The following is an 18,193-nucleotide window of genomic DNA, read 5'->3' as shown; positions in this document are numbered from 1 at the left end:
GGGGACAATTTTTTTTTTTTACACGAGGCTCTTCAAACAAGGTATGCCTTTTGATGCGCTGCGGACCGCCGAAAGGCGTCCTTTGTTTGGTTCACAGCTCATTGCTTATTTATCACACGTGACTAGCGGCGCGCGATAGGGCACGTGCTCGTGAAGGATTCAGGGCAAGCACGTGGGCAGACACGTCCGTCATATTGAATGGCGAGTGTTGAATACTGTGCACTTGCAGAGTAGCGATAGAGTCAGTCTGAGAATCACTTTGACTGGAGTCAGTCTGAGAGTCACTTTTGACTGGAGTCAGTCTGAGAGTCACTTTGACTGAGTCAGTCTGAGAGTCACTTTGACTGAGTCAGTCTGAGAGTCACTTTGAGTCAGTCTGAGAGTCACTTTGACTGAGTGAGTCTGAGAGTCACTTTGACTGGAGTCAGTCTGAGTTACTTTGACCGGAGTCAGTCTGAAAGTCACTTTGACTGAGTCAGTCTGAGAGTCACTTTGACTGAGTGAGTCTGAGAGTCACTTTGACTGAGTCAGTCTGAGTCACTTTGACTGAGACAGTCTGAGAGTCACTTTGACTGAGTTAGTCTGAGAGTCACTTTGACTGAGTTAGTCTGAGAGTCACTTTGACTGAGTCAGTCTGAGAGTCACTTTGACTGGAGTTAGACAGAGTCACTTTGACTGAGTCAGTCTGAGAGTCACTTTGACTGATTCAGACTGAGAGTCACTTTGACTGAGTCAGTCTGAGAGTCACTTTGACTGGAGTTAGACAGAGTCACTTTGACTGAGTCAGTCTGAGAGTCACTTTGACTGATTCAGACTGAGAGTCACTTTGACTGAGCAGTCTGAGAGTCACTTTGACTGAGTGAGTCTGAGAGTCACTTTGACTGGAGTCAGACTGAGAGTCACTTTGACTGAGTCAGTCTGAGAGTCACTTTGACTGAGTCAGTCTGAGAGTCACTTTGACTGAGTCAGACTGAGAGTCACTTTGACTGAGTCAGTCTGAGAGTCACTTTGACTGAGTCAGTCTGAGAGTCACTTTGACTGAGTCAGTCTGAGAGTCACTTTGACTGAGTCAGTCTGAAAGTCACTTTGACTGAGCAGTCTGAGAGTCACTTTGACTGAGTGAGTCTGAGAGTCACTTTGACTGGAGTCAGACTGAGAGTCACTTTGACTGAGTCATTCTGAGAGTCACTTTGACTGAGTCAGTCTGAGAGTCACTTTGACTGAGTCAGTCTGAGAGTCACTTTGACTGAGTCAGTCTGAGAGTCACTTTGACTGGAGTCAGTCTGAGAGTCACTTTGACTGAGTCAGTCTGAGAGTCACTTTGACTGGAGTCAGACTGAGAGTCACTTTGACTGAGTCAGTCTGAGAGTCACTTTGACTGGAGTCAGTCTGAGAGTCACTTTGACTGGAGTCAGTCTGAGAGTCACTTTGACTGAGTCAGTCTGAGAGTCACTTTGACTGAGTGAGTCTGAGAGTCACTTTGACTGGAGTCAGTCTGAGAGTCACTTTGACCGGAGTCAGTCTGAGAGTCACTTTGACTGAGTCAGTCTGAGAGTCACTTTGACTGAGTCAGTCTGAGAGTCACTTTGACTGGAGTCAGACTCAGAGTCACTTTGACTGAGTCAGTCTGAGAGTCACTTTGACTGGAGTCAGTCTGAGAGTCACTTTGACTGGAGTCAGTCTGAGAGTCACTTTGACTGGAGTCAGTCTGAGAGTCACTTTGACTGGAGTCAGACTGAGAGTCACTTTGACTGAGTCAGTCTGAGAGTCACTTTGACTGGAGTCAGTCTGAGAGTCACTTTGACTGGAGTCAGTCTGAGAGTCACTTTGACTGAGTCAGTCTGAGAGTCACTTTGACTGAGTGAGTCTGAGAGTCACTTTGACTGGAGTCAGTCTGAGAGTTACTTTGACCGGAGTCAGTCTGAAAGTCACTTTGACTGAGTCAGTCTGAGAGTCCCTTGACTGAGTGAGTCTGAGAGTCACTTTGACTGAGTGAGTCTGAGAGTCACTTTGACTGGAGTCAGTCTGAGAGTCACTTTGACTGAGTCAGTCTGAGAGTCACTTTGACTGAGTCAGTCTGAGTCACTTTGACTGAGTCAGTCTGAGAGTCACTTTGACTGAGTTAGTCTGAGAGTCACTTTGACTGAGTCAGTCTGAGAGTCACTTTGACTGGAGTCAGACAGAGTCACTTTGACTGAGTCAGTCTGAGAGTCACTTTGACTGAGTCAGTCTGAGAGTCACTTTGACTGATTCAGACTGAGAGTCACTTTGACTGAGTCAGTTTGAAAGTCACTTTGACTGAGTCAGTCTGAGAGTCACTTTGACTGAGTGAGTCTGAGAGTCACTTTGACTGGAGTCAGACTGAGAGTCACTTTGACTGAGTCAGTCTGAGAGTCACTTTGACTGAGTGAGTCTGAGAGTCACTTTGACTGGAGTCAGACTGAGAGTCACTTTGACTGGAGTCAGACTGAGAGTCACTTTGACTGGAGTCAGTCTGAGAGTCACTTTGACTGAGTCAGTCTGAGAATCACTTTGACTGGAGTCAGACTGAGAGTCACTTTGACTGAGTCAGTCTGAGAGTCACTTTGACTGAGTCAGTCTGAGAGTCACCTTGACTGAGTCAGTCTGAGAGTCACTTTGACTGGAGTCAGTCTGAGAGTCACTTTGACCGAGTCAGACTGAGAGTCACTTTGACCGAGTCAGACTGAGAGTCACTTTGACTGGAGTCAGACTGAGAGTCACTTTGACTGAGTCAGTCTGAGAGTCACTTTGACTGAGTCAGTCTGAGAGTCACTTTGACTGAGTCAGTCTGAGAGTCACTTTGACTGGAGTCAGACTCAGAGTCACTTTGACTGAGTCAGTCTGAGAGTCACTTTGACTGAGTCAGTCTGAGAGTCACTTTGACTGAGTCAGTCTGAGAGTCACTTTGACTGAGTGAGTCTGAGAGTCACTTTGACTGGAGTCAGACTGAGAGTCACTTTGACTGAGTCAGTCTGAGAGTCCCTTTGACTGAGTTACTCTGAGAGTCACTTTGACTGGAGTCAGACTGAGAGTCACTTTGACTGAGTCAGTCTGAGAGTCACTTTGACTCAGTTAGTCTGAGAGTCACTTTGACTGGAGTCAGACTGAGAGTCACTTTGACTGGAGTCAGACTGAGAGTCACTGTGACCGGCTTCTTCGTCAGGAACATTTCGCGTGCATCGCTCGACACTTGCCCGGACTTAGCACACGAGATCTACGGCACGAGTCACTTTAAATGATTTGTAAAAAAACCCTCCACATATTTCAAGACTTCACGCCGTCGTCCGACGAAGCTCAGCCACGTCGATGGTTTGTCGAGGCAATTCGCGATCGTAAAATTGCCCACGAATGTCAACGTCATAACAACAACAACAAAAAGACACACCCGGTAGGGTAAGTTGCCGTCCTAAAGTAAAAAGAAAAAGCGGCGTCTCAACCCACCCACACGTGTGCGCTGCAGGGTGATGGATCACAATGGCTCTGGAGTGGCGCCTTGATTCCAGAGCGAAGCAGTCAATAAAACGCCAACCCGGCCACTCCATTCGTCACGGCCTCGCAGAAAGGCCAGCCCCAGGCCCATTAACACGGAGCCATAAGCTGCTCTGCAAATCATTAATGGGCGCCTGCAAGAGGCCGTGTCATGTTAAATCGGGAGGCTGTGGTATGTGAGTGACGGCCCTGGCCGAATAAGTGACAAACACGTTGCTTATCTATATCGGAGTTCTCTTTTTACAATAAATACTTCATCATGGGATCTCCCTTGCCAGTATCATAACATAGGAATATGGTTTCCCCTTTCTGGCAATAAAACAGTTGTGTGCAGATGTTAAAAAGGGAGGTCTCATGGTGTAGCTGCTCACCCTGAGCTCTTAATGTCCTGATAGTGGCATTGTCTTCGTGCTGTTCGCCTTTTGGCGTCCTCTGGTCTAACACTGCTTGAGACGAGGCTGTCTTTGATGTTGACCAATCCGTTTCAACGACAAAGCATTATACACTACCAGAGTACGTGTTTTGTTTGCATGTTCACCACAAGTATTTGTGGTTAATGCAGACACGATTGCTCGCGAAAGGAGTCCGTTCAGTGTTTTAACATCTTAACACAACTGTTTTATTGCCAGAAAGGGGTAAAACCTAATTTTATAAGAAATATACTTCCCCCCACTGATGAGACTCAAACATTTACAAATAACTGATGTTTTGTATCGATATGATGGGCAAGTACAACTGTGAAAACAAATCAAAATTACAGGTCGCAGAAGGTGATATATCCACATATATGTGGCACCGTGTTGCGATTGTGAAGGATGAGAGGGTGCAGCCCTGCAATTGCTTGCTCACTCCACTGCTGGATGAAGGTCCTCCATGCACGGGAGCTCAATACATCCCCTCTAGAGAATCATTGGCCGACTCTTCATCGCTGGCCAGACGTCTTGGAAGACGTGCGAGTGCCCGCATGAAACGCCACCTCACGTCATCTGTCCACTGGGGCCGTCCATAAATGACGTCACGCACCTAGGTGGGGGGGGGGGGGTCAGACATTTGTGACGATCTGTGACGAGGGGGAGAGGGGTGTTTGAGAAATGTGACGTCACATCAAAATGCGCAACTTTAGATAAATATAGACAACACGTTCTACTTGATTAAATATACTTTTTAAATAAATGTTTTCTCCTACAACATCAGATTGCGGCGGCACCTTAAATGCGCACTGCAATGACAATAGTTTAAAGCGATTTGAAGCATGTTTTATATTTATATTTTTTGGGGGGGGGAAGCTTTGTGACGTCATATTTGAGGGGGGGGTCTGACTTTTTGTGACGCCGTGTGACGAGGGGGGGGGGGGTCAAAAATCGTCCAAAATCGCGTGACGTCATTTATGGACGGCCCCATTGACTAACTGTGACGAACCCCATTTATATTTCCGGATGGACAGGCGCCGTAGGTTTTAAGAAGCTTTCCAATTTCTTCAACTGCCACGCCGGAAGAACAGATCAAATCGGCGACAACTGCAAGTCCAAGTGTGTTTACCATCACAGCCACAGCAGCATTATGATTGCAGCCATATCGACATTGCGTGCAAAAAATAAATGTGGGAAAAATTATTTCCGCCATCCTTAGAGTTTGGCGCTTCATGGACGAGGGTGGCTCAGAGGGCAAAGACGGGACTTGAAAAGGTTTTCCGGCATTCTCTTGAAAATCAAGGTTGCACTCATTTAACACAAAGTGCTCGCCACAAATGAACCACAATCTCGTCAAGGGGCATAATCCATCACGCGACCTCTGGTCATCCTCGCAGCAGCAGCAGCAGTTTCTGGATCGCCATCGAACAACGGCGCTCACCGCCGCACCCGCTTTCATGTGCGCTTCTGTGGCCTTCTGGAACGCTCTCTCCTTCCGATATTAGGAAGTCACCGGAGCTGTGCACTTTTGAGTCTAGATTGAAAAATATTAATTTTATTTATAATTGCTTTTCGGACTCTTTTCCGTAAAGTCACGTAGGTATAAAATAAGTCACGACGTTTCGGGCGCAACGCAAGCGCCCGTCATCATCTGCGGCAGACCACGCTTTCCCACCTGATGACGGACGCTTGGGTTGCGTCCGAAACGTCGTGACATATTTTATTTTCTACCTACGTGACTTTACCGAAAGAACCAAAGAGCATGGATTCCTGCAGTCACGATAGCGTTCAAATCCAAGATTGCTTTTCGTGTTTAGTTTGTTGGCCTTCGCCCTGCACCTCCGATTAGCATGCATGGTCGGCCACGCACGGTACGAAAGACAACAACAACAACCGCCATTCGCCACTAAGTGGCGGTGACGTCACCACGACGCTTGTGCCAGGCTATGTGCACCCTGAGGCCACGTGAAGTGTCGAACGCCCGCTGGCAGGTCACGGGGCAGACCCAGGTGCCACGGGACGACTGACTGAGATGACGAAAGACAGTCACCGTACTTACACGCATGCAGCAGGGCACATTAACTTTGACGATAGCGCTCCTGCGTAGCCCTTTTCTGCAGTCAGCGCCTCCTCAAACAGCCCAAGACCCACCCCCCCCACCCCCGCCTCCGTTGGCTATTTGTTCTCAATGTGCCACTTACAGAGCTCTAACTCAGATTAATATATTAAAAAAAAAAACTAAGACGCTAACAGGAGACTCGGAGAACCTCTTTGCTCACACCGGCGTAGAATATAGCAATTGTCATCACTTGGCGATCCTCGATTCGGAAATGGAAGGGGAAAAAAAAATCCACATTTGTACGACAGGAGCAAGTCTCGCCATGAGATGGATAATCATCGCTGATGCCAGTCGTACGACGGGCTGGGTAGGATAGATGCATTCGGCGCTTTGACACACCGCCATCTGACAAGATAAACTTGGGAGTGAAAGAAAAAATCAAGTGGACAGCTTTGCAGTCCTAATTCACGCTGCATGTTGACAAATTGCCTAAGTGCTAGATTAAAATGACAAAAAAAATTCAAGGATCGGAAATTTGAAATGCGGCCTTGATTAAAGTCGTGTAAAATATTGCGGCAGTGGCTAATTAACAGAGTTGATTAATCCACTGCGGTACTTAATAAAAAACTACTCGGCTTGGAACATAATTAATCTTCAAAAAGTATAATGTTCCATTAATCCAACAATGCATAGCCTAAAATACACCTTTAAATCTTCGACAAGCGTTCACATTGATTTTATGTGCTTCTTTTTATTAAAAAGTAAGCCTTGGTGAAAAGAGATTATCTATCACCAAATTATATTTCAGATGCACATGGATATAAAAGCACGGTCGTACGTAGTTATGAACTTTTTTTATATATATATAAGGCTATTATAAATTCATTTTTGGCACGGTAGCGAAACAAAGCCAACGATGTATTGCATTGAAGTGCGTAGCGCATTAGCGCACCAGAGAATTATTATACAGCTGACGTGGCGGGTGCATTTGTTAACATCAGAGCCAATAATGTAATCGAATATAATCAATCTCCTCAGCCGTGACCCTATTATCTGCAACTCCGATTATCCGTGGCCCCCTAACTAATGGAATTAAAAAAAAACACTCTTAGAAACGGTGTGTTTTTTTTTCACAGATAAGAGGAGTCGTGTGGGATATTCTCATTTAGCAGCGAGCAAATGTGCAGATAAGAAGAATGACTGTAAGAGAAAGGCACAGACCACAGCATTCACTGATATCGAGCCCCCGTCCCACCACATCTATGCGGATGAGAGGAGTTTCAACCCAAGACTTTTGTTGAATCCCTAAGAAGAATAAGTTGGAATTTTTGGAAAGACGTCATATAGGAAGGTCCACACGTGCACAGGACTGTAAATACTCAATTGACAACTACGCCAATTAAGTGCCGTGTGCACAGTGCAATGGGTCATTGAAGTGAATATAATACAACGGTGTATTACACATAGAGTACTTTAATTTATTATTCTAATTTTTTTTTCAAAAAAGTATATATGTTTCAAGAACTGCTTTTTCAAAAAAAACAATGATTGTCAGCGTCTTGTGGAATCCAAGTTCAGCAATTTTGTTCACGTTGTCATCGTCACCACCACCATCAACTTTATTTCACCCGGCAACAATCCCACCCACCGAGGCACGAAGTCCCTTTTACAAGGACATGCCATGTGCCTGTCAGGCCTGGAATAATTCCTCGAGATCCACATTGCAATACACATCCAAGTAATGTAGCCCGTGAGCCCAGACCACACATTTAATTTGTACCACCTGAGATGGCATGGCATGAGTGGTAACACATTTTGTTTATGGGACAGTTAACAGCGAATTATGCAATAACGACGTGAAACTAGTTATTACGTCAATCGTGTGCATGCTGAATTTCTTTCACACCGTACGTAGCCCACCGTGCTAATCGGAGGTGTGGGGAAAGAACAGCAAACTAAGCACACACAAATCACCATTATTGGTCGTGTAAATAACTCGGTGCTGCGAATGTTTTGGTACCAATTTCTGCTATGGCCCATAGACTAATAAATGAAACACCTGCATCCTGAGTATAGTGTTTAAGAGTATTTAAAGGCGAGTTGGTTGGCACGGGGTTTTTTTCCTTCTGAAAATCAGAACAGAAGAAACCCAACTGACCTGGCCAACATCTGAATTAGAGCACCGATTGAGATCGTCCAGAATACGTTTGATGCATATCATGTCCGTATTGTTCCATGGAGGTTGATATATTACGTGATATATATTAAATAAATAAATAAACACTATCCGTCTATTGGCCAGTAAACCTTCAAAAGTGGCATTAATCAGTGTGCGGCATGGGAGGCACGTGCATTTCACATCCATAGGGGCTCAATGCTAGAAGATAAGAGAAGCGGCCCCTGCAATGTATCGCTCGTGCCACGGCTGGTGCAAGGGGCTCCACTAGAGGGAGCTCAAGAGTACCCCTCTTGGAGAGTATTTGACCAACTCATCTATGCCCGCCAGAATCCTGAAAGCGGTGGAAGAGTGCCCACAAATGCAACCCATCGCACGTGACCTGCCGATCGACTCACTGTGGTGCAGCCATTTGGCGCCACAGTGGCTAGGAGATGTTAACTACCTCGCCTGGTGCGCAGGAGGTAGTGGGTTCAATCCCGACCCTGACGCCTGCTGCTGTATATTTGAAGTTTGCGTGGCCGCGTGTATTTTTCTCCAGGTTCTCCGGTTTTTCCTTCCACATTTAGAATCACGCGTTGAGAGCATTTGGCCGCTATAAATGTCCACGTGATAAGCCACTTCGTTGAGCTATCATTTGTGGCCAGGTCGCTTCTGAAAAAGAGCTATAAAACTCAGCGGACCTTACCTGGTAAAATAAAATAAAAACATATTTAGTTTAGTTTCAAACTTCAGGGTGGACAGAGGCAGCGGGGAGATTTAAGAAACGTTCAGTTGTTTCAACTGCCGAGCCCGGAGATCAAACCGGCGACTTCTCGATTGCAGGTCCAGTGCAGCTGACCCATAACGCCGTGCGGTATTCCATGAACGAGCTATGCACCCGGCTACAAATACACCGGACGAAGCGATTTGAAGAAAATTCAGGCATGCTGGAAACCATCAAGATGGTTTCAAAGACGGGGCCGCAACATAAACAAAAAGGCACTTAAACATAACGCGTGTAGGTCAATTAGGCGTACCGCGCGCTAATTTAACAAAACAACGTTTCACTCCAGGCAATGAATTTGGGCATCTGAAGTTTGTGCTGCGTTGCCACGGCATTTCTGGGACATTGCTAAAACTTTCCATGAAATATTCGGCGCGTGGGAAAGAAACGGCCCTTTGTGACGAGGCGCAACCCGAGCACTCTTCCCTGGAGTCGCTTCGTCCACAGATATTCGGAGGAAGAATTGGCGCGCGAACCAGGCCCTATCTCTCAGCCACAGCATTCCTTCTGCAAGCGGATGACCAACAACCCCGCGCGCGCACTGTCCAGCAAAACACCCGGCACGCTCCCTTACACGTTGTCAAGTACACGAGAGTGATTACACATTTTTGGACTCTCGTCGGCGTACGCTTGTGTCTGTATGTTCTGTGCGTCTGCCGCATGCGATGTCGCGCAGAGCCAGGACGAAAATGTATTATTTGGCCCCGAGCGAGAAAAAGGGCTGCCGCTTGCGAGTCTGGCTCTGTGAGATTTTGGGGGCTCAGTTCGCGATGGCTGTGTCTGGGCCAGGCCACTTCACAAGTGCTCTTAATGGACTGTGAATCACTTCACCTGTTAACATGCTTAAGTGCAATGAAGCCTGGGTCTGAGAGTGAAATAGTGTTAATGTCAAACCGTACCAATAAACGGCCTCTCCTGTCCGCCTACTCCATTATACCCAGCATTGCATGCCATTATGGGAATGCGGTTTCAGAAGGGGGTTTCGGAGCAAGGCAGCAGTAAAAAACCGCATCAGTTGCCGACAATGCAGCTGAAAAATCGTTGGTCTCAAGCGAGCTCTTACACTTTCTATTTAACAATTATTAGGCCCGCCTGCATTTGTTACCAGAGCGTTGGCTGCCCGCTCAAACCGTCCGTGAAGCAAATCAGCCCCCTTTTGTGAATCTGCGCACAAACACAACAACGATTTTATGCCAGAAAACCCCTCGATGTGTTAGGACGAACATGAAAAGGAATCTATGATATCAGCAGTCAGTAAGTGGTGTTGTGATGGTCTGTGTCTGCCCTCTATTGCACTTGGCTTCTGTGCCAGAAACTAAACCTCATCCTTTTCGGGCTCCACTGTTTATTATGATTATTATCACCACCATCATCATGTATCATTATTATTATTACGCACCTCCGATTAGCACCGTCAAAACCAAGACCATGGCTCTGGCTGCGGACTGGAGTGGCAGAGTCCCTCTTCATCAACGGGGAAGTCGTGGAGGAGGTCGAAGTCTTCCCGTACCTCGAGGTGCATTTCTCGAGGGATGGAACAAGGGAAAAGGAAATCAAAGCCCGGATCGGAGCGGCGACCGCAGCGATGCGGACGATGAAGCGGTCTGTGGTCTCAAGACGGGAGCCGAGCCTTCAGGCAAAGCTCTCGGTCTATCGGTCAATATTCGTCCCGATCCTGACCCAGGGTCACGAAACCTGGATCCTGACGGATACGCGCTCAAGGGTGCAAGCGACAGAAATGGACTTCCTGCGCAGGGTGGCAGGGCTCTCTCTCTCTCTCCCCCGGGCTATGCGCCAGAGACTCGACGTCCAGTCGGCACTACTGAGCGTGCAGCGAAGCCAGCTACGGTGGATGGGTCATCTGCTAAGGATGCCGAAAGAAAGACTCCTCCCCGGGAGAGGTTCGAAGGACGTCCCCCAGGCAAAAGAGCCAGAGGCCGTTCGCGATCGTGCTGGATAGACCGGGGTGGTGCGCCTGGCTGAGGATCCGGGAGCCACAGTTGATGCTGCTGGCGGAGGACAGGGCAGGATGGAGGAAGGGCCTTGGTGAAGTGGCTGCCCCTGCGACCCGACTCAGTTTAGATAATCGGCCGATATCGATTGATTCACCTCTGATTAACACGGTCGGCTACGTATACGGTGCGCGAATACGTTAAAAGTACATACTTTTTTCAAGGGGGGTCCTGCCAGGCTGTTGCAGTACGGGGCGATGCAGCTGCTGTGTGTAATCCCAATTGAGCAGTTGGCAGCGAAATCTTTTCAGCATTGGGAAGTTTGGCCAAAATAAATGACTCTCTACGTGCATTTTATCCATGGGAGGAAACCCATGCAGAACAGGCGGGGGGGGGGGAGAATATACGTACTCCACACAGGAATGCACCCCAGTCGGGAATCGAACCCAGGTTCCTCTTGCTGTGAGGCACAAATGCTGCTTACCACTGAGCTACCCTGCCACCCATGAAATAATTTGTTCAAATTATCCTTGCAGTCGCTAGTGGCCGCTATATTCACCCCAGTGTTCACAATTTCATCATCGAATCGGAATTTCTAAAACCCAAAAATGTGATCATTCATCGAATCGCTGAATTGTTACGTCCCTTGCAGCGAACACCTCTACCACCAATCGATCCTATACCAGCCTCTGTGATGATGTGAGTAGGAGAAAATAATAATAATGATACAGCAATCATCATCAGCGATGGGTTAATCCACTGCTGGACGAAGGCCTCCCCAAGCCGCGACCATCTCTCACGATCACGCGATGTAATGGGTAACAAATGAGAAGATTGTACCAGGCCCATCGTGAACGGGCCTTAACAATAATGCACAATGGTGACTCGACGTAACGCGCGCGGTGTTTAGCTGCTGCTCGTTCAAATGTATCCCTTTTTTTTTGTAAAGCATTTCAGAACGACCAACGCTCCCGTCATGAATATCGTTTGCAATTACAATTCCTCGGGGTAATAGCCCGCGACGCTTCAAACTCGGACGTGGAAGTCCATGATCCGGGGTTTCTTCTTCTTCCCCCTCCGCGTTTCGAGTCGATGTCACGCGTGCAGAGCGTTTGTCTGCAATGAAGTGTCCACGCGGTAAGCCACTTCGTTGAGCTATCGCTTGTGGGCCAGGTCGCTTTTGAAATAAACAGGTACATAGCTCAAAAATAGTAGCAGTTAGTAGTTTTACTTGGACGTGAAGTAAGTACAGTATTCCATGTTTAACAAAAAAAATGCCTTTCAATATTGTCGTTAGAAAATTCCTAAATGATTGCTCCTAAATGATTGCTTTCCAAATCTAATCAGCAAGTGAACACAAAAGAAAAATGTACCACTCGAACAGCCCTTTGCCTATCCACTGCTGGATGAATGCCTACCCGTGCGTGCCATTCTAGATTTAAAGCTTTCGTGACTGCAAGGATCCATACTCTTTGGTTCTATTCGGTAAAGTCATGTAGGTAAAAAATAAAACAACAAAAATCACGACGTTTCGGCCACAACACAAGCGTCCTTCATCAGGTGAAGGGACCAGCGCTGTCTCGCACTGGAGTGAAACACAGCCACGCTCAGACCGCGACCTTAAAGCTGTGTGCGAGGAAACAAGGTGCCTTAACAAAGGAATTAGCATAAAAATTAGCATTTGATTGGCCAACTTAGCATGATGAACGGTGTAGAGGTGGTATACATGCGGGTGAACATTCCGGTTGGCGCGGGGGGATGGGGAGTTTACCTAGCATGTTCACCCGCATGTACACCACCTATACACCGTTCATCATGCTAAGTCGGCCAATCAAATGCTAATTTTTATGCAGATTCCTTTGTCAAGGCACCTTGTTTCCTCGCACACAGCTTAAAGGTCGCGGTCTGAGTGTGGCTGTGTTTCACTCCAGCGCTGTCCTCGAGACAGCCTGGTCCCTTCACCTGATGAAGGCCGCTTGTGTTGTGGCCAAAACGTCATGATTTTTGTTGTTTTATTTTTTACCTACGTGACTTTACCGAATAGAACCAAAGAGTATGGATCCTTGCAGTCACGAAAGCTTTAAATTTAGAATTGATAACCTCTACGGGGAGGGCTTTTACCTATCTGTTAGAGCTTTTAACAGACAACAGGACAAGAAGTCACAGCTCAGCGAGACGCTGACTTTCCTCAAAGATGCCGCAATCACAAGGCAATACCCATCGCTTTCACACTCACTTCTGCTGCTGTATCTTCTCCGAATTCTAAACAGATTCTGTTTAAGGCCAGCCTATCTTTAATCTCAGAGAGGATAAGGCTACTCCGATTTGAACTTGATACTTTAGACAGGACTCTCCTTCTGATTGGAATCACGTAGACAACATGACTGCTTCTTCTGCTGATTCACTGTCAGTCAAATGTAAAGCTAACCTTATTTCTAAATTCAACCACCTATCAAAGAAGAAACCCAGTTCCACGTATAACAAAACTAGACGTCAACAAAATCGTCATTAATCAGAGTAGCACCCCGATTTCGGACAATCTGAAAACAGTACTGGCTAGGGGACTGAATTTTGCTGTCACCCCAAAACACATACCAGTAGATGATATCAGCTCTCAGGTCGATGTAGCCCTCAAAGGCGTAGGACACATCCAAGCAGACGTTGCGAGAGCTGAAATAGCCACTATTCTTAAGAATGCTAAGAAACCCATTAGTAACATCAGCAAAAATGAACGCTCTGAACTCGCGAATTTAAAAAAACAGAAGTGATATAGTCATCCTCTCAGCCGATAAAGGCAACGCTACTGTAATTATGGATAAAGATTCATACAACAACAAAATCCAGAATCTGCTCAACGATGGAAGTTACTCAAAAATTAAAAATGACCCTGCCAATAGCCTAGCGATAAAAACCAACAAGATCATCACAAGTTCGACCTCCCTAATCGACGCAACTAAACGTCCCTCCCTAAAACCTTCTGCTGCAAGACCCCCTAGATTCTATGGTCTTCAAAAAGATTAATAAAGAAGGCACCCCACTACGACCCATCGTATCCACGATCAACTCCCCTACCTATAGACTGGCCCTTTTTCTGTCAGATACCTTGTTGCCTTTCACTGGCAAGACCGCCTCAGCAGTACTTAACTCAGCCCAATTGGTCTCTATAGTCAAAGACGTTGTACTGTCCCCTGACGATATCCTTGTCAGCTTCGATGTGGCCTCTTTGTTCACCAAGGTCCCAGTACCTGATACCATTGAAATAATTGAAAATTTGGTCCAACATGGACTAGACCCCGATACACCTGCACTGGTTAGGCACTGCCTCAACAATACGTACTTTACTTGGAATGGCTCCTTCTACTAACAAAATGAGGATACCCCCATGGGATCCCCCTTGTCACCAGTGATAGCCAATATTTTCATGGAGAAATTTGAATCAGACGCCATCCAGACTTCCACCCTCAGACCTTCCCTGTGGAAGAGATATGTGGATGACACTTTCGTCATTTGGCCACATGGCCTCCCAGCTCTGAACCTTTTCCTACACCACATCAATTCCAGACATCCCGCCATAAAATTCACCATGGAAGTGGAGAAAGATGGCAAGCTACCATTCTTAGATGTTCTGTTTGAGAGGAGACCTGATGGCTCATTGGGGCATTCTGTCTACAGAAAACCCACCCACACAGATTCCTACTTGAAACCTGATTCCCACCACCACCCAGCCCAAAATAATTATCCCATCAAAACTTTATACTATAGGGCTCATTGCATTTCGGACCAACACCACCTGACCAGTGAATTAAAACATGTACACCTGGCCCTCAAAAGAAATGGATACTCTGACCGTACCATCCGCCAAGCTGTTTCTCCCTCCATACAGAAACAACCACTTGATACTCCAGTCAAACCATCACACTACCATATATAGCAGGCATTACTAAAAAGATTTCCAAAATTCTAAACAAACACAAGATCCAGGTCCGGTTCAATACAGTACACAAAATTCGTGATCTGATCCCATCCGTGAAGGATGTCATTCCTGACTTACAGTACCCCGGGGTTTACAAATGAGTTGTACCTGCGGTGATTGCTATATCGGGGAGACAAAGCGACATGTCTCTGACCGAATTCGCGAGCACAAATCAGATTTGAAACACGGCAGAACAAATTCTTCTGCCGTAGCTGATCACTGTGGGTGATCACGATATAATTTTCTCCGATACCAAGGTTCTTTGCAAACCCACGGGTTTTTATCAGAGATTTGTTCACGAGGCAATTCAGATCTACAAACACAGACACAATTTCAACCGAGAAGACGGTTTCAAATTAAGCAACCATTGGAAAGATGTTCTAAATCGAACCAAACATTAAACTAATTTTCAATGGTACAGTATATTTTTCAAGTAGTGGTACCCCAAACTTTCGCAGCTCTTAAAAAATTCCCTTTTCACACCATCAATAGGTAAACTCCCCCTCCCCCCCACGCCAACCGGCATGTTCACCCGCATGTACACCACCTCTACACCGTTCATCATGCTAAGTCGGCCAATCAAATGCTATTTTTTATGATAATTCCTTTGTCAAGGCACCTTGTTTCCTCGCACACAGCTTAAAGGTCACGGTCTGAGCGTGGCTGTGTTTCACTCCAGCGCTGTCCTCGAGACAGCCTGGTCCCTTCACCTGATGAAGATCACTTGTGTTGTGGCCGAAACGTCGTGATTTTTGTTTTTTTTATTTTTTACCTACGTGACTTTACCGAAAAGAACCAAAGCGTACGTGCGTGCCATGTTGGTCACGTGGGTTTGTCTGCCTATACTTTACTCTGTTGCTCAGTAGTGCAGGTTGGCGAAGGGACGGGGGGGGGGTTAGTGGCGGGCAGATCCATGCAGTTCACCACTGATGTTAGCCGTGCCCGGGTATCTATCTCGGGACAGCTGAGTTCATAGCGCAGTGCAGTCACGACTGCACCACCACAAAATGCAAACTGCAGCTGTGCATCATATGCTGCGCTATTTATTTAATTGTATAAGCATAACATACGGTCCTGTCGTGAACCAATGGATTTAAGGTACGCATCTGCAGGTTAACTTGAGTGTCCTTTTGAGCCTCAGTACCTTGGTCAGCAATTATTTACAGAGATGAATCAACGACGGTGTTACGAGAGGAGGGGGGCAGAAAAAAAAACATATCTTAAAACAAACATTTCTGGTAAAGTCCTTGAACTGCCTCGCGTAGCGCACCGAGTTGAGTCATACGTCCAAGCAGCTTACACAATGATTTGAAGGAAAAAAACACCGCTTTTTAAAAATCTATATACATACTGTACCAAGATTGGGAAGCTCTGTACAGCTTCAGATCGATGATCGATGTGCGGTCTCTTTGAGTCGTGTTGCATTGACAACAGCGATAGTGCTTAATCTTCAACGGTGCAACTTCAACACTGATGACGATTTCATTTTTCGATTTAAAGCTTTCGTGACTGCAAGGATTCATCTTCTTTGGTTCTTTCGGTAAAGTCACGTAGAATGAGAACAAATTAATAAATTAATAAAATAACACAATAAAATTCTCACGACGTTTCGGCCACAACACAAGTGGCCTTCATCAGGTGAAGGGACGAGACTGATGAAGGCCAGCGCTGTCCTCGAGACAGTCTCGTCCCTTCACCTGATGAAGGCCACTTGTGTTGTGGCCGAAACGTCGTGAGAATTTTATTGTGTTATTTTATCTTATTAATTTATTATTTTATTCTCATTCTACGTGACTGATGACGATGCCTGGAAAGCACGAAAGGAGTTCACAAGAGGTCGCAAACAGACAGCTCTCTGTCAAAGACCCCGACGACGCAGGCGATCCCTGGCTTCGATCTTCCTGCAAAGCTAATTTGGGTGACAACTCCAACATCGCATCCGCACACACACCGTGGCAGGAGTGGGACGCGGACACTTGCTGCTCAAATGTGAAAGTGAAGAACCCTCCCGTGGCAGTGTGGCTGGCGACTGTGGTGATCACCCACAATAGTCCATGGAGCAAATAACGACCCGATTGCCCAATTCACAAATACGGCGGAGGAAGGAGGAGGCATCATGGCAGCGAATCAACTCCGCCATATGCAATTATCTCGCTCAACCGCTGCAGTGTGGAGTTATAGTTGTTGATCGAACGCAACATCGGAGGCCACACGAAGAAGAACAGTCATCAATACCGCATACACGGTGGACAGAACTGGGATTGCATAACAGATTATAGCCGAATAGACACTCGACTGCAATGTTGATGTTGGTCGCGATGCTACTTATTGGGAGCGGTGGTGTAGCGGTTAGCGCTACGCTGCGTTACGAACCTGGCGACCCGGGTTCGATTCCCGCTCAGGGCCAACACCAGTGACGATTATTTGGACCGATCCTGGGCCTCCCCTAGGTCGACTCAGCCTCAAATGCGTACATGGTGCGATGTGTGAACATCGCTACTAGGGAGACAAAGGCGGCCGGGCGTGGTGTTGGCCACCCACTCCCTCGTATGCCGTGCCGACTTTCATAGGTGCTCGCTAACAGCACTCGCCCCAACAGTCTGTTAAGGCTACACGGGGGATCTTTGTTTTTGTTCTATTTTGCTACCTATTTAAAAGTTGCAAGTTCAAATCCTGATTGGGGGTTGACTCAGCCCCTTCATGCCTCTGCAGTCGACACAATAAGTACCACTTTGGGGAAGTCAACAGCGTTTGTCCTGTGGAGATGCAGATACTTGCCCCTGCCATAGGAATGTAGAATTTCCACTATTGGCTCATGATCAGGAAGTCACTCATCTTGACCATGAGTCTCTTTAGTTTACAAGGAATTAAAACAACCCTTGAGATCAACATCACATTTCCATCACAAACAATGGAGCTAAATGCAAATGTGGCGTTATCAATAGATGTATTGAGACGCATATCAGGCACATCAGGTTCATGTCTCTGGTCAAAGACATCCGAGGAGTGAAATCGGCTACAAAAAGCAGAACATATTCCGCAATGGAAAACGGAGACCGTGCGCACTCGCCTCTGAGCTTTTGGACACAGATATACAATGCACATGCCATTAGACAGGGATGTTTGCACACCCCTTGAACCAGGCATGTAAATATTTCATTAGCTTGCATAACAACCACGGCTAGTCACTACAGTGAGGGAAAAAAAGTATTTGATCCCCTGCTGATTTTGTACGTTTGCCCACTGACAAAGAAATGATCAGTCTATAATTTTAATGGTAGGTTTATTTGAACAGTGAGAGAGAATAACAACAAGAAAATCCAGAAAAACGCATGTCAAAAATGTTA

General features: G+C 46.5%; 1 long non-coding RNA gene across 1 annotated transcript in view; it reads right to left on the bottom strand.

Moving 5' to 3' along the window:
- LOC116949607 (uncharacterized) overlaps positions 1-18,193 on the bottom strand; it is a 41,230-nt gene that overhangs the window by 4,841 nt on the left and 18,196 nt on the right. The window contains exon 2 of the long non-coding RNA XR_012942657.1: positions 4,360-4,533. This is a non-coding gene — a long non-coding RNA (uncharacterized LOC116949607). The remainder of the gene's footprint in view (positions 1-4,359; positions 4,534-18,193) is intronic.

This window comes from Petromyzon marinus, chromosome 2 (genome assembly GCF_048934315.1).
Source record: "Petromyzon marinus isolate PM22_M1 ecotype Great Lakes invasive population chromosome 2, UKy_Petmar_22M1.pri1.0, whole genome shotgun sequence".
Classification (NCBI taxonomy): domain Eukaryota; kingdom Metazoa; phylum Chordata; class Hyperoartia; order Petromyzontiformes; family Petromyzontidae; genus Petromyzon; species Petromyzon marinus.
This window is presented reverse-complemented; position numbering and strand designations above follow the sequence as displayed.